We start from the raw sequence: 23,767 nt of genomic DNA, 5'->3' as shown, positions 1-23,767 counted from the left end.
AAATACTCATAACACTTTTAGACCAGAGAAAATGCATGATATAAATGTTTTCAAGGATTTTAAGAAGCAGTGACCTATCTAATTTTCATTATCTTCAGCTTATAAAAACACAATGCTAAACAGCACAATTTCAAGTGGAAGTGCAGTTGAAGACTGAAAAAAATGAAATAATAATCGGTTTCATGAATCTCAGAAACAGACTTCAACTCACAGAAACACATTGTGAAGGTGTGTAGACATTTGACTTTCACTTAAATATGCAAAAAGCTGGCATCTTCTAAATTTTCAGTTCCTTAAAATTATAAAACATTTTAATAACTAAAATACTGATATTATTCAAATACTAGTAGAAACATTCCTGATTGCAGTCATTGTAGCCAAGATCAAAATAAAGATCCTGTGTTTAAAGTTCACTTAAAGCTTTCTGAATTATAGTCATATGCTTGTGTATTTAAAGCAACAGGGCTGGATCAGCTCCTGCTGCAATAACAGAAAAGAAGGGGGGGAAAAAAAAAAAAGGAGATCTCTTAGGGAACCTAAATGAAGGTGCAAAACAACTACTTCCCTCTTAAGTAACTTGATAATAAATATAGACAGCTGAGTTTTGTTTTAATTTCTTTCTTTTCTGAATCGGCAGAAGCTGATCACCTGCAACTATTTATTATCAAGATGCTTAGGAGACTAGTAGATGATTTGTACCTACTTGTTTATTTGGATTCCCTAAGAGATCCCTTATTTAGTTCCATGCTAAAGATGTAATTTTAGAAGATCACATTAGTCTTTGTTGCACATAAATTTTAACACATTTCATTAGCCTAACCCATCATTAGAAGGGTTTAGTGCTAACAGTAAGATTTATAGCATATATGCAAGATTTTCTTCCTATTAGTCACACAAGCATTTTAATGTAGAGATTAATTTTTAATAACTCATCTGTTTGTAACTTTTACATTATTACAAATGCTAAATCTGACTGCCCTAGAGAGGAAAGAAAGACCTGTCATTTCTTTTCACGTAGAACAGATTTTCTCAGTTATCCTGTGTTTTTTGGGTTTGGTCTTTTATCTTTAAGCACCAATGTTAGCCACCAAATTAACAGTCAAGATGACTGGCTTAGGTGTCCTAACCTTACTAGGCTCTAAAAGCAGAAATATGTGAGAAGTTAGAAACAAGATAGGAATGTAAGGACTTTTCAAGGTTGTTTTCTGTTTCTAAGGAGTATTGTATAATAGCCTTTAGCAAAGTAAAAACACTGAGATAGTAAACCTTTGTGCTCCAAACCTATGTTTAAATACATCATTACCATTACCTCACAGATAGATGAAAGATCTAGATAGAAGGTACACGCACAAAAGGAGAAAACAGAATATGTGATGTGGGTGTCCTATATAATCTGCAGTATGCAGTCTGATCTTTCTGAATTCTTTCCTTTGGATGTTTAAAGAAATTCCCAGTACAACCTTTATTCCATTAAACAGAGTAAGTATTATGGTACAGAACAGGTGGTACATTAATGCCTTTGATCATACTATAAGCCACATCTCTGTTCTATAACAGACTATTGGAAGTGTAATGAAAACATAATGAAGGCAGTGTTTTCACTTACCAACTGGTAGCATGTAGCACAGGTAATTGGACTGAGTGCAAAATGTTGTGAGACAACGAGAAGCATCTAGGTTTATAGTTGTAAGAAATCTGCTTTATTTGCAACCATGAAGCTACCTGAGCTAATCTTTCAAAATCAAAGGTTTCACCTTATATAACTTACATGGAAGATTATTAAAGTTATTATTGAGAAAGTAATTAATTTAACCTCTTCTACATGTTCCTTAACACCTGCTGTTAGGCTTTTATGATAGTTCATCATCACTTAATTCATACATATCAACTATGGGTCATCAAACCAGTTAGGAAGCAAATAAATTCAACAAGGGTTATTTATTCTATTCTGTTTCATTGTTTAGAAGCTGTGTGCTTCAGAAAGAATCAAAATCAGAAGTACTGAAAGAAATGTTCACCCATGTCACCTCTGGTCTCATTAGGAGAAGGAAATCAGAATTCTCCATTTTCACTTTTTTGAGATGCTTAAAAAGTCAAAGTCCTGGTAGTGTAATTTTAAAAGCATTATTCTATTCTGTGAGCATATTCAGATCTCCTGTGTCTAATCTTCAGAAGTCCAAATGATCCAATAAATATCAAAAGTTGTTGGGAATAAAAAAGTCTTTAATCAAGTACCAGTAAAGGTGCCTTATTTCTTATGAAAATATTCAAAGTGTAAAATGTGGTGATATGGATTAAATGTTTTCTCAAATCTGATATGAAAACTGTCTACTATCAGCCAAAACATCAATATTATGCTCTACAGAAGCAAGAAAAGTAAATGATGAAACTGAAAGGAAGCTGCTACAAGTATACTTGAAATTGCTAATGTACAGGGACCTGTAAAATAAGACGTTTAGTTTTAATGTTAGACATCACTTATGTTTTACTAGCTTTTATTTTTTCCTGTATTTTTCCTGTATTTTACTGTAATGTATATAATTTCATTTATACTTTTTCCTAACTACCCTCTGTAGTCATTACCCAGTTACCCACTTGTAAGATGTTTTGAAACTTTTCACTCCTTGCCTAGTAAAGATAAGACAGACCTTGGACAGTCTGAAAAAAAACCTCCCTGAGTACATCCCTAATAGCAGGAACCTAAAGAAAACAAGTGCCTAAAACGCCAGTGTCAAAATAAGTGACCGCAATGTGGTGTAAACTAACCTCCTCGGAACAAACAGGAGCTGAAAGATGGGTGAAGTAACTCTATGACCATATATGGACACTAGAAACCTAAAGTTCACTAACAGACAGTGTGAGAAAGGCTGTGTAGACCCCTAAGGAGGGGAGAAGACCCTCACTCTATTTTTACTATGCATGCTCAGACTATGTAAATGAATTCTGAGAACCCATTAGCATGACTGCCTTTTCTAAGAAATCTGATGCATATGTGTGCTTTTTGTGTATATTAGTCAGAGAGTTTTGTTAGTAAGTGCGGCACTTGCGGTGGAGTGATCCCCAGTGCTGCCCAGTGCTGTGAAAAAGAACACCTGCTTAACAGTTATACTCAATCCTGACTGTTGAGTGAAGCTCTTTGTTTCAGAGTGTCACTGTGTTATTGTGTGTATGTCCCATGCTGCTCATGCTTTCTCTCATAGACTCCTAAATCCATCCATTCACATGATATTCTGTCTAGAATAGACACCCTATAATATATCACTCTAGGAAAACCTTTTAGTTTTTAGTTTTTTCTCACTAAAACACAACATAGAACAAATAAACTCTCTTAGTTTCTAAGTCCTCCTTTTTGTCCTGCATACATTTTTTTTTTCTACAGTGTAGAACTAGAGGACCATAAGATCCAATAATAGAGATTTTTTTCTTTTTTATTTTGATGGAACAATATCATTTTTTAAAACAAAAAAGAAGAAACATGGTTGATGGTAAACGATAATTTGCAGTTATAAACTATGAGGAACTGAAGGACTTAATGCCTCAAACATTCATCAGTACTAAAAGCCTCAAGGACAAATTATGGCCTTTGTAGTTAATCTAAGGAATGAATTATCTGCATAGGGAAGCGCAGAGTGTATTGAGGGGTGCACAGCTCTGCTCCCTTGCAGTAGTGTAGTCAAATTGCCTAGATAAACTTCAAATTGGGAAGACATAGACTGAGTAAAACCATATGTTCAGGTTAATGCTTACTTTAATTTATGACTATAACCTTGAAGAAGAGCTAAAAGGTTGTTAAGAGATAAAACATCCAACACCAGATGGAGCTAATGGCTGGATAATTGCCCAAGAAACAAAAACTGAAGGTAAAGGTGGTAGGAGGAGATGATGACCACTGCCTCAACTAGGCAAAAGGGTTAATGCACCCCATTCCCCCTCAACCAGGGGCAGAACCAATGCTCCATCTTTTCCTCGTCTCTCATGCAAATGAGTTTGTGAAATATCTGCCTCTTTTTGTGTAGTATGCAAATCAGCTGATTCTCTTTTCTCTTTTCTTTTCTCTTTTCTTTTCTTTTCTTTTCTTTTCTTTTCTTTTCTTTTCTTTTCTTTTCTTTTCTTTTCTTTTCTTTTCTTTTCTTTTCTTTTCTTTTCTTTTCTTTTCTTTTCTTTTCTTTTCTTTTCTTTTCTTTTCTTTTCTTTTCTTTTCTTTTCTTTTCCCTTGTCTCTTGCCTTTTCCCTTCTCCCTTTTCTCTTTTCTCTTGTTTTGTTTTGTCTTTTTCCTTACAGATTTATCAATAAGAGACCACATTGCTTATTATCCTTTTCTAAGTTTAAGTTTTTTCTATCACAAGTAAAACATTTTAACTGGTCGTTTGCTGTTGTTTCACCTGAATTTAACCTGAGGGGATCAAGAAAACTTTACGACTCCCTAGGCTCTCAGTGTGGGTCATAACATAAGCAAATGCTGAAACAAAATAAGTATGTCATATAATTGGTGCCGTATATACTTCTGCATGCATGTAGGTATATAAATGTATAAAAACAAATTAGAAACGTGCAAGTATATAAATTTTTGTGTGTGTGTAGCCAAAGATATAAATACTTATATGTATGCATGTATTAGAGTGATTACATAAAGTTTCCTCTTAGAGCATCTCAGAGGAACCTTATAGACTTCAGTGTTACTGGGAATGAAGATACAAGATGATAAAGTCTCAGGGGAGACCTTATCACTCTCTACAACTACCTGAAAGGAGGTTGTAGTGGGGTGGGTGTTGGACTCTTCTCCTGAGCAGCAAGTGATAGAGCAAGAGGAAGTGACCTCAAGTTGCACCAGGGGAGGTTTAGATTGGATATTAGGAAAAATTTCTTCACTGAAAGGGTTGTCAAGCACTGGAACAGGTTTCCCAGGGAAGTAATTGAGTCACCATCCTTGGTGTTATTTAGAAGATGTAGATGTGGTGCTTAAGGACATGGTTTAGTGGTGGACTTGGCAGGTTATTGTTGGACTCGATCTTAATGTTTTTTTCCAACGTAAATTATTCTATGATTCTAAGATTGTATGAAGAATGCTCAGATATCTTTAAAGTAAAAACCACCTTGTTTTTCCATCCCATTCCTTATCTGCCTTTAAAAGCTTCCAGCCTCAGGATGAATGGCATAAAATCCAAGCAGTTAGAAAATAAAACTATAACATTCATTACAAAGAAACTATAAGAGCTACTGTTCCATGAAGCAAATTTAGGTCATAATAGAGATACTGAGATAAAACTATGGTATAGTTTATTTGTATTTATAACTACAATAAACTTGTCATAACCACAATAACAAAGAATATCTTGAAATAAAACATCTTGGGCCATGATTTTATATTAGCATTTGTATAGTTACCATGGTTTTACTACAATATGTATAACCCAAATATGATTTTATGAAGAGGAAAAAATAAGCACATTGTGAACAGTACCTACAAACAGGAACATTAGCTTTATTGTTGGATAAGCAATAGTGACAGTGGGTCCAGCTATTGAACGATAAATGCTGTTAAAATTATTTTGAGGATTCTATACACAGAACTTCTAAGAACATTTATTTTTTACCTTCTTTGAAATTGTAATTAAATGCAATTATTTCATTAAAATTATTGGGGTTTTACCAAAGCAAACATATTCCTCAAGACCCCTATCTAACACAATTTCTTTTCATTAAAGTATATTGAGTATTAACTAAACTGACATATTTTAGTCAATTAAACAACAGTATTGTATTTGTCTTTGGATTGTACACAGGTACCTAGCAGTTATTTCACATTTGAAGGATAAATTCCTGAGGAGACAAAAGGTTTATTGTCTCAGTGTGTACCACTCTACTCTCAAATGCCCCTTAATTAGGCCTGTGGGCAAGAGCTACCTTGTGTTTTCAACACCCTTTTGGTTTTTTCCTGTGTCACCTTTTGTCTGATTTAGACTTTCAACCTTCTAAAAAAATCTGCAGAGAACATTATTGTCCTATAGAGGTGAAGTACACCAAAATATTTCATTCCCCAAGGTGAGGGGTCCACAACAACCTTTGCCCACTGACCAACACTGTGGGACCTCTGCACTTCCATCCCTGCCCAGTCTCCTGCCCCACCAGCACAGTGGGGAAGCAGGGAAAAGCTGCCAGAGAATTTTCTGTGTCTGCAAGGATGCTTCACGTGCCTTCTTGCATGCAAATATATGGGAAATATGGAGAAAATAAGGGAGATAATATCTGTATCCCTTCAAGCTCTGTGGGAGATGGGTGTGTCCCATAGAACATTTTCCCTGTTCTCATTTCCAAGTAGGAACTCCAAGCAGACAGTCAGACTGATAGATTCCCTAGGCTGAAATTTGAACTTGACATCATTACATTTTTCGGCTCAATTTAATAAAGCCATCCAAAATGCCACCTTAGTCCTCTAAAATGAGTATCTTGGAAATCACTTACAGGACTGCTGCCAGACAGCGATCTTTCATTCCTTAAACATCACTTATACCAGCAAAAGACATATTTGCACCAGCTGATTTTTCTTCCCTTTCCTTCAGTGGGAGAATCTTTCAGATATAATGCATTTCATAAAAGCACAGCTGGACGTCTACAAAAAAAAGAGAATGTCTTCCCACTGACTGCAGCATGAAAGCCAAGGTCCCCTGAGTGTTTCAACAAGAGGCTTAAAACACCATCTGTAAATAAAAACCAAAACCTGCGATTTTTAATAAAAATTCAGCACAGGTATAATCATAAAAAAAGGTGAAAATTATGGGAAAATATGGAACTTTTCAGTGCAATCCATTTAACTTTGCTCTCAGAAGTGTCAGGTATCTACCGTCTCCACTTGCAAAAATTCTATGAAGTTTTTAGGAAAAATGCATCTGTCAGTAGAAGTCTTTTGCAGCATGACCACTATTTTCTCTTTCAGGTGAAACTTTCAAAACAAATTGCCTAACAGATGCATTCATGATTTCACAGCTAATTTTGTGAAATTAGTTTTCTAACATATTTATGAAAGTACAAGTTATAAAGCAACTGGCTGTGATGTCAAAAATGCAAGTGTATCATCATCAAATGAAATGGAGAGAGTAAAGTCTGACTAGTAAAAAATACTTATTAATATTGGGTATTTCAGATACAATGAAGTTAAAATTTGTCTGCAAAGAAAGACTTGAGTGCTTCTAACTGCCAAAATTTAATGAGAAGGAGGATGTTGTCTAATGTAGCTGTAGAAAATGAAAAGGCTTTGCCACCCATTGTATGGACATTAATATTAAAACAGGCAGTTCTAAGCAGCTGAGCAAAGTCTTCTAACATCTGCTAACTCAGACAATGCCACCATCCTACTTTGTTACTTTTGAGAACTCAACAAAAAAATTCTGCCAGATTTACTTTTGTTGAGTCACATGGGTAAGAAAGATCTAGAAGATGAAAAACACATAAAAATGCAGCTGTTAAGCACTGCATTGTGTAAGAAGAAGCAGCTTTAAAACATTTAAGAAGGAGGTGGGAGGAAGGGAAGGAGAAATTTGGAAACCTTCTTTCAAATTTTAATTTAAAATAGCATTTTGAGATTCAAAAAATTCCTTGCAGACAGAAAACCTTGTAAAAAGAACACAGTAATGTATGTACATCAGGAAGAAACGGTTAAATTGATTACAAATGAAAAGTGAATTACTTCATATTTGTCACCAAAGTTTAAAAAGCCATGCATTTAGGATATGAGGAAATTATCTATTACTGTGTTTCTCAAACTAAAAGGCAGAAGATGATAGGGTAAAGATTATTTTCCACTATTTCTGTGCTCTCATTCTTTGTTTGACAACTCCAGTTTATGATCTATGTCCCCTCCAGTGACACACTAAATGCAGGCAGAAGAGAAAAATATGCGGAGTTACGGCTTCATTTTCTCCAAATGTCAGAAAAACCCTTCACTGGAGGTGGAATGAGGTAAAACAAAAAGTCAGGGCACCAGGTGTCCAAGAAAAACTCTGTTCTGAATCTAGATTCAGAAAACATGAAATACTGCAGATTGCAGTATTTCATGTTTTTCATTGTGGGCCAGTGAGGACCCAACCATTTCTCTTTTAAATAACCTAAATAAGAATGTTTTACTAGAAATGAGCCACTGGAAAGCAAAATATGTCTGACTTCTGTTAATATCCTATCCTTCTTCTCAGGAAATAAAAACCCCCACATTTTTAGTGGTAGGAAGTGGTACAGGTGGACAGGTTATAATAGTTGCTAGAAAGGTAAAAATGGAGCAAAGTCAAAAGAGGTGGGTGGAAACAGGAATACAAGGTTTATGAACCAGTTCCTCTTGGTATCACCAAAGGAGCTGAGTTAAATGGGTAATTCTCTGATGCTTTTTAAGAGTTGTAGAGCTTCCAGAAATATTTGCGCTTTCACCCAGTAGAGAAATTTTGGGTGAAAGATATTCCAAGAATTTCTTTAATGAATCATTTATACATGACAGTGCATAAGGGTATGGTTTTCTTATCCTAGGCTAGAACATCTACAAATTAATTTGTCAGAGATGTCTGATTTGGAACCCCTCAGCAGGGATGACTTTGTATTTAGCCAAGTCTTGAACTGCAAAATGACCCTTCAATATCTAATACATCGACTGACTCAACAGTGTATCAGACCCATGATTTTAACCTGAAGTACCCTTTTAATTGGCTTATCACTAATTTAAATTGGTCATTAATCTACCACTTTGTGTCTACTCTTTATTGTCTGAGCTTCACTTGTTTGTGTAGCACATTTTCCAGCAATTCATTTGATTTTGTTGCACTGCTATTTCTTTACATAGATCACTTTTATTTGAACACTCGTTTTCAGCATAGCCAGGAAAAATTTCACTAAGAGAAGATCATTTTGACACTGCAGTAAATGGGTGACTCCTCAGGTATTTATTATCTTTGGTCAGCCCTTTGACACTTACTGTCAGTGGAGTAGCAAAGCAGTCCCAGTCCCTTAGGTAATTAGTTCATACTAGTGAATCAATGCTCCGTAATTATTTCTATTCCCAGAATCCACAAAAGGAGCCTGTGTGAGGGGGTGTGCGTGTGCATGTGTGTGTGTGTTTTGGGGAATATGTGCTTGTGTGTGTATGAGAGAGAGCAGAAAAAAACCTGGCAATCCCAACCCTGCACATATTACTATGTGATCTGCTTCGTTTTGCTCTATCCATCTTGCCTTATTGGAAGCTCCTTAATTGATGAATGAGGACTTTATCAAGCATGGCAGGAGTCGTCATCTCTGTGATTTTCCTCGAAATGTATCTGTCATGCAGCTCAAAATTAAATCACCAGTTTTGGGCCTAACCAGAGACAGGGCAGTGACTCAAAGCACTCAGAAGGGAATGAATGATTAATGAAGTTTATAGACAGAATAGCGCTTTCTCTGTCTCATGTGCTTTTTGTATGTAATCTCCAGTGGTTCAGCTTCGGATGGATCTAATGAAAAAGGACTGGATGTTTTCCACCTTCTCTTCAGAGCATGCTGTACGATTTATCCACTGACAAAATGTGCTAATGAAATGTCACCTTGGACAGCTTGCTAAAGGATTGATGGGTTGAAAGTTTTGCACTTTATTTAAGTTTTGCAGGAAAAATGAGTAAGTCCTCCAAATTCTATATGATATAGAAATCCATTATGGTTTCCCACTCAGGAAGAAGGAGCTACACTGGGATGGAAAATGCGGCTATGACAAAGAGGTGAGAATAATGTAAAACAAATAATTACATAAAAATCTAGGGTGTATGGCTTCATTGCACTCAAAGACATAAATTATAGTTGAGCTGCATAACTTTTAAAAACTTCTCTCTTCAGAATTATCCCTGCCTTTTATGAAATAATATCAGCCTCACAAATCCAGTCACTCTACTTATCTGATAGAAATATCATTTAAAAAAAAAGTGATTCCAGCCTTCTCCCTACACACTAGCCTTTTACATCCCTTCACGTTTGAGTTACACCCAATTGCTTTCAAACTTCCACAAGACCAATGAATAATCAATTATATGAATTTTATTATAATCATTCTAGTATGCTTCATATTTTGATTTTTCCTGAGAATAAAAAAAAAAACCAAACAAAAAAACCCAAAACAAACCAAACAACACTATCTGAATACTGAATGCTCACCATTGATATCTAAGGAGTCCCTTTATATTTTTTACCTTATAGGCCTTTTACATCCTCTTTTCTTGGAAGTGTGTATAACTTGCCTAGCCAGAGAAAAGATCTGACACTAGATGTACGACCAGTGTGATACACTAAAGGAACTGCTACCTTCCCTATCCAGACCTATGCATATTCTTCCACTTACGTCTTGGTTCCTACTATATAGTAAACTCTTTGGGTCAGCACTCGGATTGTCTCATTAGCAATGCAATCAATGTACTGTATGCCTCTAAAAAAGTACTAATGTTGCTATTCTGTATTCATTAAAATTCACAGATATTTGTACCAAACATTTTTCCAATACACAAGAGTTCACATATTCTTCAAAAGTTTAGTCTTTGAAGGGGCAAATAGGACCAGTTCACAAAGCTGATATCTGCTGGTTGTAAACTTGTGTCTCCCTCCTGAAGTCAATTACTATTCATCCAGGATGCATGTGTCTTGTTCTCAGGATTATGCAAGCTGCCATGTGCCCACTTCACTGTGACCCAACTCCAGAAGACAAAAATTGAATCTAGCAAATTTTTCCACACAAGAAATGCTACAGAGGAGCATGCAAACAGGATTCTGCCCTCAAACCTTTCTTCATTCCAGCATTAACATCAGGGGTTTACCTCATCTCCAAATTCAGAAACATCCTTGCTCTTACTCCAAGTGGAAATGATCTTCTGTGACATTTCTCTTAACCTCTCTTTCTGTTGAGCATTATGCCTCTTAGACACAAGGAAAAAAAAAAAAAAAAAAAAAAAAAAAAAGAAGAAATAATCCAAGGACAAGCCAAAGAGTTCTGGGACCTTCATTACTTTGTCTCCATTTCCCAGTTCGCAATCAGTTTCCTGCCTCACAGTGATATGCTGATGGTATAAAACTGTCAGATGCCCAAAAAACACACTGAAAAAGGAATGTCCCTTACATTCACTCAGCTGGTAAGCCTGTGCAAAAGAGGCTTCCTCACCTGACAGAAGAAGCTTTAGATAGATGTTAGGATAAGTACTATATTAAGTTGTCCCTTTGTGTTTACTCAAGATCTTCAAAGTGAACTAACAGAGGGGCACCTTCTCAGGACAGTGACATAGCTTGTCCCTGCTTCCTGACACCCAGCTGTTTCCAGCTATTTTCCAAGAAACGCCTTAAGTCATGGCAAACAATATCTGAACATGCTATTTTTTATATTCTTTTCCCAGAGAGATATGTTCACTTTGGACACACCAACTCTGCTCTCTGAAACAACATTTTTTAGGGAAAGAAGTCTGATGTACGCCATAAGAGTTTTTCTTTTGTTAGCATTGAAAAAATGTACTAAATATGTGGCACTTTGCATACAGGTCCCATATCGCATAAACACCACCTGAGAGGTAAAAATTTGAACTTCACAGTTAGAAATAAGGCTTAAGCAGTAGGAGGGACCATGAAATAATCATCCCAACACAAAAGGACTGTCTGTATTTGTGCCTGCTCCTGCTGTTCCTGGGCCACTCCAACATCCACTTCTTCTAGTCTCCAAACCTTTTATCAGACTGTTCATGCATTGTCATTCAGATCCACAGTAAAAGCCAATGAACACAGGGGGATCTTCCATATAAGAAACACTGTGTTTAGTTGTATTGCCTGTAAAAAAACAGTTTTTATAAAAGGAACTAATAGAAACACTGAAATATGTGCTAACCGCAGTCTACGTGTCCTCTCTCAGTTAGTCCTTTACCAGTCACTAGAGGTTTATTCCTTATGAGGGAAGAGGATGCAAACATGAATCTTTTCACAGAGCAAAGTATTTTCTTGCCTCACTTCTCCTTGCTCCACTTATGCCATGCAAACATATTTCCAGATAATCCAGAGTTTATTATCTTTAATTATTGGACAAAAATACCATTATCATTAAAAATATATCCATATATTTAATAAAGGACTTTGAAAGAAAGGTAATACATTCCTTGCTACAGTTGTAGCATGGCAGCTGCTTATCACTCTAATCATAGATTTATTAATACAGTGAGTTTCCTAGCTGTCCATATTTTGCCTCCTTTTGTTGCTGCCCTAATTATAGGCTCTCTGGGGCAGACACTTCTGATGTGCACGTGTCAAGAGCAAGAGGAACTGTGACCACATTCTCTCGGGGCTATAACAATAAAAAAATACAACAATTAGAGTAATAAGAATAAGTTCAGGATTTCCAATTGCAACTGCTAACAGTTGGTTTGGAAATGAAACACTATTGGCCTTTGGTTTGCAAACTATCTGCCATAATCATCTTTCTCACACCATTAACTGCACATCCAGTAATAACACTCAGCAGGATTTCCTTTCATGTTTATGACATATATGTGTGTCAAAAGCACGCTAAACCTCTGATGTGCAACCTATTCTGCAAAGGCGTGTTATACATATTCGTCTCTATTTATCTGCACATACACAACATGATGTCCTTGAATAGAGTGGGGTGAAGATCTTGTTTCATGCAGCTCCATGTATCCGAAAGGAGTCAAAACAACTTGGTTCATTCAACATGTGTTGCTACTGCCAACTGTTTTTCAACAACAGAAGAAATGAAAATCTGTGTTGAGCTGTTCAGCTGACTACCTGAAAGGCAAAGGTAAGGATAAGAATAGCTCATCTCGTGCTGCTATGCCCATGGTACTGCAAAGCTTTTAGATGATAGTGTTATCTTACATATTACTAATGTATAAAGTCTTAGAATATTCATGTACAACTGGGTGAGTTAAGGACTAAATTGAAGAAGACAATCTCCTCTGAAGGCTCTTGCATCACAAGTTAAATATAATCTTTAATTTTATTCTACAACAATTTTTACATTTTTTCTCTATTTTGTATTATGGTTAAAAAAAAAAAAAGGATTAGAAGCCAAAAACATAAAAAAATATTCCCCAACTGTATCTTATGTAATTCATGCAGTGAGGCAGTCTCCATTCTACCACACATACAAGGAAAAGTTTAATAAATAATTCTGTAACTATAGACTATATCCGATGCAAACACACAGAGCCAGGATTAGGGTTGCCTCAAGTATAGCTTTATTACTGTTGAAGTAAATCAAATTATGCTAAACACTAAGACAGACATTAGCAATAACAAAAAGAATTTGGAATTCACATACTTTGAACACTGCTTGCAAATTATAAACCTTAGGAAACAATATCTGTCACATCAGGCTTGGGTTCAGTCCTACAATCCCTTCTTGTTCCTTTGCTGCAAGAGAAAACTAATGTGTGGCATGGTCTGCTTCAATCCACCCTCATGCAGACTGCTGTGGAGCTCCTATAGAAACTTAATGGAAATATTAGTTGCCATCCCATAGGAGAGAAAAGAAGACATGGAGAAACAAAAACTCTCTCAGTCAAGGGCTGAATACTTCTCTGAACACAACACTTCTGACTTATATGGGGTAAAAATCCTTTTGATATCAGATGAATTTAGCCATCTGGAGTCAACCAGCTTGTTATTAACAGGGCTGTCAATATATAAGTCTCCATTACTTCCTAGGAAGACATTTAATGGAAGGGAAGTTAACAATTAGCAATTGTTATGGACAACCCTTTAGCTGGTTACTTTATTACCTTTGCAAAGTGAACTGTTTTATTTCCAAGACAATTATCTTACAGCATAACAGCAAACTTTATGTTCAACATCAATGGAATAATAATAAGTTTACAATGACAAACACCCCAGAATATTAAAATTCTAGAGCTAAAATTGACTGTACAACCTTGATCCACACCACCGGACATACACCTTTCAATTTCAACTGAACACACACAGTTTCCAATTTGAAGATTATGTCCTTTTTTTTTTTTTCCTTTTTCAAAGACCCTTTTACTTCACTGAGAAGTTGTTGCTCATTTATGTAAACATCAGTTCAGCATTTATTTTCTCCTTGATGTTTTGTTCATGCTTTACCTAGGGTCCCGTACTAAAACACTATCCTATCACCTACTACTGCATACATACAATAATGAGATTTCCATTACTGCATGTAAAGATCCCATATTTGTCTTTCATTCTTGTGAGAGAAGAAGGAAAATCTCTAACATTTAATGTTGAAATCTATCAAAATAAGAGTCGAAGGTACCCACACACTGACTGTCCAAGCCAAAACATCTATAACTTGGATATTTTTAGAGAATTCAATAGTCTATAGCACTTAACACATTTAAAAGGTAGTTTGCATTATTCTCCATTTTAGCTGCGAGCACTCAGCACTTCTGCAAATCAGACTTTAGGACTCCAGTCAGGCATTTAAAAACATGAAGCACACCAAATCAGTTTGGTTTAATTTTGTGATAGGGATGGAATCCAATTTCTCAGTGTGGGAAATAGACTATTGCTCATTTGCCTACAGTTTCCATCTTAGTAATAACTGCAGAAGTCTCCTTCACTAATGCAGATTCAAGATGTGGACATAGGAAATCTGAGAATGCATAGTTGTGATGCACATTCACCAGACTGATCTTAACCTGACCAAAAGTAGAGATTTTACTCCTTCTAGAGTTGATGGCTCCAGAGAGCCAACAACAGTATTCCTACTTGCAGATCTCTGGTGGGACTCCTGGATACAATGAATATGTCTCCTTATTTTAAAACTGACAGTTGGGTGCACTTTCAAGGAAAAAAAAAAAAAAAAAAAAAAAAGTCAATGAATATCATTTCAGCCTGACCACTTAGGCAGTAGAATACTGTATAGGGTCTGACTGAGATGGGGTTAATTTTTACCCATATCAGCCCTGATAGTGCTGTGCTTCATGTTGGTAGATAGAAAGGTGCTGATAACACACTGGTGTTTTGGCTACTGATGAGCAGTGCTGGCACAGCATCAAGGTTGTTTCTCCAACATTCCCCACCACTACCAGTAGGCTGAGGGGAGGACAAAATCTTTGCAGGGGATAGCCAGGACAGCTGACTCAAACTATGAAATTTCATGTTATATGACATCTGCTCAGCAATAAGAGCTGAGAGAAACGAGGAGGAAGGAAGGGCATTTGTTATTTACATTTGTCTTCCAGAACAACTGCCATGAATTCAGAAGTCCTACTTCCCAGGAAGTGGCCAGACATTGCCCGCTGATGAGAAGTAGAGAATAATATATTCTGCTTTCCTTTGTTTTTGTGCATGACCTTTGCTTTTGTTTTATTAAACTGTCTGTATCTCAACCCATGAGTCATTCATTACATTCTCTCTCCCCTGTCCACTTGTGGAGGGGAGTGATAGAACAGTTTTAGTGGGCACATGGCATCCAGCAAGGTCAACCAACCACAAATACATAGACTTATAATGAAGAAACTTTAGCACTAAAGTGCTATCTACATGTTCATACTGGAGGACCAAGTTCTCTATAATAGCAAATAAATTACTGAAACAGAAGATACTGAAATTTCCCATGAGTACTCGTATGTTTTAAAAAATGGAGATACAGAACCAACTATGAAGTCTGTGAATCAATTCCTGCCTGCTTCTTACTCTCTCACTGACATTTTTTCAGATGGTATCAGAGCCCTTCAAATTTGGTAAGACAAAATCTATCTTCGGTTTTATAATTCAAAGGCAATGCAAATGAAGGCTTGAGTACAGGTGCTAAATTAGCAAGGTTTGTGATAATTACTTCATTTCAGTCATTTTACTCAGTTCATGCTGGGTATTCTAATACCTAATACATATATTATCAAGCACACTCAATGCAGCTCACCTTGGTGAATATTAATAGCATTATTAAAATGACATTACAAAACACGATACATAGTTGGTAACAGTTACTAACACTTGTTTTATGGAATTTTTTGAAGGTCTTGAAATCATTTAGTAGGCAAGTTATCAATTTCAAGAGTCAAAGACTGTTGAGCCTTATACATACACTAGAGCTGATGAAAATTTTCCTCTCATGTTTTTTCATAAATGAAAATTATTTTACTGTACTTTCAAGCATTGAGATTTTGCAGAAAATAATAATTCTTTTGTATTGAGAAGGGCATTCTTCTGGCACTTGCACACTGAAAATATTCAATATAAACCTCTTTAGACAATACCCTTGGGTTCACAGATACAAACACTATCAGTTTTCACATTTTTTATGTAAGCCAGTAACTTACAAAGAAAAACAAAGAAGAAAACTTTGTTACCAACATCTCTCTCCCTACTCATGTCACCTCATTCACTGATGCAATTAACCAGGACAGAATCAACTAGTAAACTATGTGCTTATGATTCATGTTAATGGCACTTCTAAACAAATTGATAATGAGTCTCTGATGCATTTACTGAAGTCCAGATCCTGAGAATATTACTTAAGTTTTAAATCTTTACAGTAGTAGCAATCCCTTCTATAGCCAAAATTCTACCTACATGGAATTTGCAGAAGCTTGAATAAAGATTAAGTTTACAAAGCAGTAAATACATGATTCTGACCAAGATTGTCAGAAACAATCCCTCTAAGATAAAAATTGGAATTATTAGGGGTTTATAATAGCTATTACTAAGAAACGTGATTCTTAATTTTGCACAATACTTGATCTTTTGGAAGAAGACAGCAAAATATCTTCTGGGGTAAAAAAATGTGAACATGCTAGTAGACAGTAACCTAAGGAAGTTCTAGGAGATAGGAATTTCACTGTATGTAGAAAGCTCTTTACAGTAGTATCTATCCTCATTCAAAGGATTCCCTTGAAGTGCTATGTATAAACCATGGGAAGAAAAAGAGGACTAAGCAAAAGTCTATACTTTGTTTGAATGTGGTTACACTCAACAGTGTCAGAAAAGAGACAACAAGAAACTTAAATCAGCAACTAGAACTGAGGAAATATAATTGCCCAAACACTGCTTTAACAGATAATTTCATGTTTGAAATCATAAGAGGAAAGGTTGTCATTAAAGTGATCAGAATTACATAAAGAAAAGGGCACTATAAAATTGAAAGTGTGGCAGAGTACAGTCTCAGTAAGAGAGACATGTGCCACACAGAGCTATTACTCTCAAGATGCTCAGAACAGCAGAGGAAAAAATATTTCAAACACTAGCAGAGGGAGGCTGGCAAACTCTGGGTAAAAACAGCACACGAACACACTCTAAAAATGTTACACCATACACTCACATGAATGCAGGCTTAAGACAAGATTTAGTCTCTGTGGTGAGTCTTCTGGGGAGATGTACAACTGGCAGGAACATCCAGCATCAATACACCCAACCCCAACTTTCACAAGTGCCTGTGTCAGCTAATACATTTCATGAGATTATCAAGTTTTAACTTAAACTCCACTGAATTTTCATCCTGCTTATTTCTAATCATCTTTTCAATAGAAAATTTTGGAAATAAACAACTTTGGAACATGAACTGTTGGCCATTATTACAGGGGAAAATAAAGGGTAATCTTTTACAAGATCTTCAGTAAGAATTAGGATGAGTTACTAGGATGCTGTTTGAAAGGTTCAGAAGATGTATGGCATGATGCAGGAGAATGCTTCCTGTAGAAGCAGCTGTGAGTATGCTACCAATGTCACTGGGGAGCAAAAGAATTACAGGTATGCACAGAAGTGACAGAAAAGTCTGGAGAGTGAGAAAATGAGAATCATAAATGTGTGGAATAAATATTATCAATACAACCTAACTGATAGTGTCAGTGAGACTAGACTATAGGTGCTTGTTCTAGGATACAAGTAGCAAAACTTTAGAAAGGTTTAATATTTTTCAGTGCAGATCAAGCACTTAAATTTAGTTCAGAAGTCTGTGTCTAAAAAGCTCTTAGCTCTCTAGAGACTCAATTCTGCCATTCCTACTTTCAGTACAGAAGAAATATGACAAACAACCTCTTTTCATGTAGTCTTCACCTTTTCTTTCATGCTAGGAACCAAGAGACTAAAATGCAAACAAGGGGTGTTTGATGTACTCCCCTGGGCTGTTTCAAGCCACCTCCTGTGAATAGCTACCACAAAACAGCTATAAACCCTGTTTTCAACTATATATCAGAGACCAAGGAACAAAGTCTCAGCCATCCCAACTCTGATTTTTCTGAGTCTTCTCACTCACAGTGAAAGCTGGACTCTACCAAGGTCACCAGGAAGGACATGGTTAAATTTAGTGCGTGGACAGGTGAAAACAAAGTTCCTGTCTACCTTTTTATTCCTTTGCTGACTGTCTCTCTGTTCGTGTTACTGATTTTTTTTTTCAATCTATTTCACAATCATTCAGAGTTTTGTGTTCTGCTGTCACTGAGCCATACAATTTACACTTGTTTTAGCATTAGCTTAGGTAACCTTTTTAAGTTACCATGTGAAAAAAGCCAACTTCAGAAAAGGTGCACCCTTTCCAATTAAAAATCCTAAAAGGAATGTTAATTAAATTCTAAGGTAAGAAGTTTGTTCTTTTGCAATTGAGCTAATCGACAATTGTTTTTACTAGTGAGATTTATATATTTAGAAGTGACACCCAAAAAAGTAGGTGTTCTAAAGAACTGGTAAAGTGTCCATTCAAAAGAAAATAAAGTACGGGTTTTCACCAAAGCCAGAAGAAATCTGGAATTGATTTTAATGTGAGAAGAAGAAAATTCTTTATCTTCAATAAACTGAGAGTTCCCTGAGGGAAAAATAGTTTATGGGAGCAATACCTCAAAACCAAGGATTCTTGGCATAGTTGAGAATGAGGGGGAAAAAGGAGTTAAATTGTCAAAGCAAATATTCTGAAAAGCAATTTTATCCCCTACTGTCAGATGTTCTAATACACAAATGTATCACAAGCCTGAGTAAAAGTGCACAGCTATAGCAGAATGCAGTATGCAGCCATTTCTACGTGCATATATAAAACAGATATAAGTTGCTTTTTGCATCACTGCAATTTCCAATAGCAAAATGCAACCCCTGCAAAGATCGGGGCAGACACACTTCTTCATGCCCACCAGAAAACTTTCTGCAAATACATTTTGAGGGCAGAAATTACATAACCACACAAGCTTGTATATCCAATAATTTAGATCATATATAGAAAAAACAAGCACGTAAACAGAGAAGATATGAAAAAGAACCAAGTACTGCAAATTACACTGGGTACACAGGGAATGTAGGGGTGTAGAAAAACGTTGTTCAGAGTAAGCGCCCTCCTAGTTCTAACTAAAAGATAAGATAAATTAGTAGCAAAACCCACCAAAATTCCTACTGAAAGCTGAAATACTGGGGAAAAAAAAAAAAAAAAAAGAAGAAGAGGAACTGTGGGTCATCCTTTCAAATCTCCTCTGGAAGAAGGTGAACATAGTATTTGGTGCCCAGATTTATTTCAATATCAAGAAGAGCACCCTTTTTTTTCACTTAAGCTTTCACTTAAGCTATGTTACTCTGGACACAGCAATTTAAAAATCTGAATAAAAGAATTCCTGGATTTATTTAGTTTTTCTATATATCAATTACTAAAGATCCTTTGAGTATATTCTTGGGACTTAGGCTGGGATCTGTTGGGTACCTGTTGTGTTAATGTGCTATGTCTAACAGCATACTTCTATTTTGCTCTTTTTCTCAAACCTGTTCTCTTGGCTTTCAGCTTCAGATATTACTTTGCTAATGTAAATTATTATTTACCTATATTAAAGGGCTTTGGGCAGCTTTAATTTGCACGTTTTTCTCTGGTTTTTTTTCCATCTTTTGGTTCCTCTATTTTCTCCATGCAAGCTTTCTCTCTGAGCTTCACATGGACTGTTCTGCAGACACTATGTACTGCAGGTCTCCTGGAGCAATGCTCAGGTCCCTGTGCTGAATGACAGCTCTTCTGCTATAGCCTTCACTTTCTCTATCTCTAAACACTGCAACACACAAAATAAAATCTCTCTTTGTGAAAATAAAACCTATGTTGAGCTCAGACATAACTCTACCATACGGGAGAAGCTATCTGCTTACATGCTAGAAGGCAAGAGTTCAAAAGGAAGGAGAGAAAACCAAGGCTGAATATCTCTGTGCAGTCAGGAGATTAGCAAACAATATGTTCTGGAGGAGTGCTTTAGAAATCAGTTTTGGTTAAAGGACCTCGGGGTTCGTAGTTTTCTCACTACAGTACTTTAGGGCCTATTCCAGCATATGAAAAGTCAATGGGATCCCTTTTATTTATTTCAGTGGATATAAAGGCTATATTTAAACCCTTAAGCTATACAAAAGCCCTGAAGGAGACCTGCAAAAAATGGGACATTGAGTAGAGCTCAGTATTTCTCCCATATGTAATGAAACTGCACATTTGTAGGTACTTTTGGAAGGCATTTATCACTTTCAACAACCGTCCATAAAAGGTGTGCTTCCACTTCTTAATTTTTCTCTTCCACAGCAAGACAAAACAAGTGTCATTATTTTAATAAAAATTAAATTTTCTGACATTCCCCCTCACAACAGCTTAGTGAGAGTTACACATAATTTCTGATTAGGCATCATACAGATGGTTTAAGCAGTTTGACACTCCATGTCAGAGGCTTTGAGAAGACAAAAAAGTCTCCCTCTATTTTTTATCCTGGACAACTATAAAGAAGAACAATGTTTAAACATTAAACAATTGTTTAAATTTTAAAGATGACGTTTTTCTTTTTAATGTTGAAACACTGTTACAGAATATTGAAGCTGGTTTACAGTCTGTGATGCACCTCACTACTGACATCAATGTCATGTCTCAGCAAGATGACCTTCACAAATTGGCAGTGTATAAATGACAATTGTGATTATCACAGAGTACCCTCATGCACGTCAGTTTCTATTCTGCAGAATGAAATTTCTTTGCATACTCCTTCCTGCCTGGCAAACTACTATTGTTTAACCAAGAGCGGTGATGATGATGATTTTCCTTTGCTAAACAGAAGATTAGATAAATCCCATCTTAAGAAAATAAGTTAAAAGACATCACTTGCTCTGTGCTTGTCAGTTGACACAAGGGATGGTGTTTGTAACATGAGGAAACAGACACAGAATTGAATTTAAACACTAATGAAAGTGACTGTAAAACTGATAAGGAAGGGATCCCAATACTTCCCATATAATTCACATTTATATAAATATACCTCTGCTGTGGACAGTAGGATCTAGCTCTTCTGCAGGTAGTTCACAAAGAGCTTCACAAAGGAGGTGAAAATGTCTAGCTAGTTATTGAAAATGATGCAGTGGAAAGTGAAAAGTCTTGCTCAGTCCTGCCTTAGTTAGCCAATGGCAGAAATGAAAGATTTTTGAGTTTCAGGCTGCTGCATGTTAAAGAACAAGAACTAGTCTCTCTGCTACTTCTTTCAATATGACAGAATTTCCTTACCAACTGCATCAATTGTCTCAATCAAGCGTCACTCCACAAATTAAAATTAGGAGCCCAGGTTTAAAATGCTTTTGTCTTCCAGCAATAAGATGAAACCTTCTGCAAAAACTTGCTCGGCTGATAATCAGGCGAGAGTGCCGCTCTACTAAAGCAGCAATGCTACTCCACAGGTTAGAGCAACTGGCTTAGCCCTTGGGAGGTCAGACCCAGTTCCCTGCTTTGCTCCTGACTGCTTTGTCAGATCAGGCAAGCTACAAAGCCTTGCTTTAGCCTCTACCTCAGAAACAGAAATAAAAGCAGTCTTTGCTTTGAAAAGGTGTTGTGAAGACAAGCTTGTTGAATGCTGTAAGGCACACAGATACTATGGCAGTGAGGAATATAGAAATAGATGTTAGTGTATACACGTGCATTCACAACTTTCTAGATAATTTTGGCAATAGCTTTGTAATAGTGAAGGCTACTCCTCTTATTTGCCAAGCTGCTCGCCAGGAGTAAACTGATCCCTGTCATTTTTAAAGAAACTTGCAGAAGTATTCCAAGTGCCAGAGCTTGAATGACACCAAGTTCATAAAACTATGATTCTAACCACTGCTGGGTTTTTTTAGATAAAGTGGGGGAATAAGAAGATGGAGATTTGCTCTGCTCATATGTATCTATATGTATTTGTGTGTATGAGAGAGAAGGAGGCTGAAGGAGAAAGAACACATTTCCTCATATCCCTTCCAGATACAAGTGAAAAAAAAATAACCTTTGAGCAAATTACAAATAATATCTTCAAAACCAGCACAGCAGCAGGAGAAAACTCATCCTAATTATCAGCAATTCCCTTTGCAGCCTGTGGCCTTCTCTAGAAGAGAACTTTTTTCTTTGTATGACTTTCTTATTTATGTTAATATCCTTTTTAATTCATGAAGACAAAAAATGAATATTTTTTAAATTATTATTCTTGCTATCATTATCACAAAGTTTTTTTACCAAAGAGTTTAACAATAGTTTTATTTACTACAGAGTTCTTCTGCTCAAGCACATGTAATTTTATTATTGATTGGAAATCACCTGACAAAAAAAAAGAAAATGCTACAACAGCAACCACGGTAACATATAAATTGTGGCACACCCATGTATGCATTCAATTTCCTCTAACTGTAACCTTTACTGTGCTACTTGCTTCTACAGGAAAAACATTTGAATAATACACATGATTTGTATCATTGCTTAATGTAGTAATGAGCTGAGGGGATTAAAGAGTATAATGGACTGTATGGTATAATGGATGTGTTCCTTGGTTGCCTGATAACAATTTCTCACCATGAATGAATTAAGCTCATGTAGGAGTCATAAATTTCATGAATCAGCAGCACAAAACCATAGAGAAATGAGTCCATGTGGTCTCATTCCAGCCTCTGATGGTTGAATTGGTCCACGCTAGACTGCTAAACAACATGTGCATGGCATTTTATAAAAGATGATTCTCTGGTCTTTTTTTGTAAGAGGTGTACCAAGTCACTCTGAAAACAATTACAGAAGACAAACTGTTGTACTAGCTGTTCCATGAATAGATCACTGATGTGTTGGCAGAGAATACTGGATTAGTCTGAGTTTTTTTTTAATTCAATCATAGTGTTGTCTTGCTATTAATTTCCCAGTCTAGTGCATATATTAAGATGATGAATAATCCTGGAAGTAAGTCTCTGCACTACGGCATTAGAATAAAATACTCAGATCACTTTCTTACAGCAAGGAAAAGAAAATAAATAGAAGAAAAAAATGTTCCTTACATTTAACGTAGCTGATCTTTACTCATTTGCTCTATCAGCTGCAGTCACAGGCCATGTTATGCAGGTGAGCAGTATTAACATACTGATATTTTGTGAACACTTGTGATTTTACAGTTCCCCAGCCTTGGCTGACAGCTTTGCCTTAGAGAACTGAAACTGGCTAGATCATCATTCAAAATGAAACAAGAAAAAAAGGGTTTTAAGACCATTCTTCATCCTTGTTAACAGCTCCTTGATCTAACAATAAAACCTTCCATGGCTTTTTCTCTGACATTTTGTCCTTCTCCTCTGCTCACTCTGCCTAATTTTCAATATCTTGCTATTTCCTAGACAGGAAAGTCAAAATAATTCCTTATATAGGAACTACCTTTAAGTAGTCATTGTCATGGTTTGAGCCCAAAGGGAAACTGAGCACCATGCAACCGTTCACTCACTCCTTCCCCCCAGCACTGGGAAGCACAAAAATTAATCAAAAGGCTCAGGAATGGAGATAAGGAAGGGAGGGGTCGCTCACCATTAAAGGTCACAAGCA

The sequence above is a fragment of the Strix uralensis genome, chromosome Z, assembly GCF_047716275.1.
Source record: "Strix uralensis isolate ZFMK-TIS-50842 chromosome Z, bStrUra1, whole genome shotgun sequence".
In the NCBI taxonomy this organism is placed as follows: Eukaryota; Metazoa; Chordata; class Aves; order Strigiformes; family Strigidae; genus Strix; species Strix uralensis.
The sequence above is the reverse complement of the archived record's forward strand: the minus strand, read 5'-3'. Positions refer to the sequence as shown.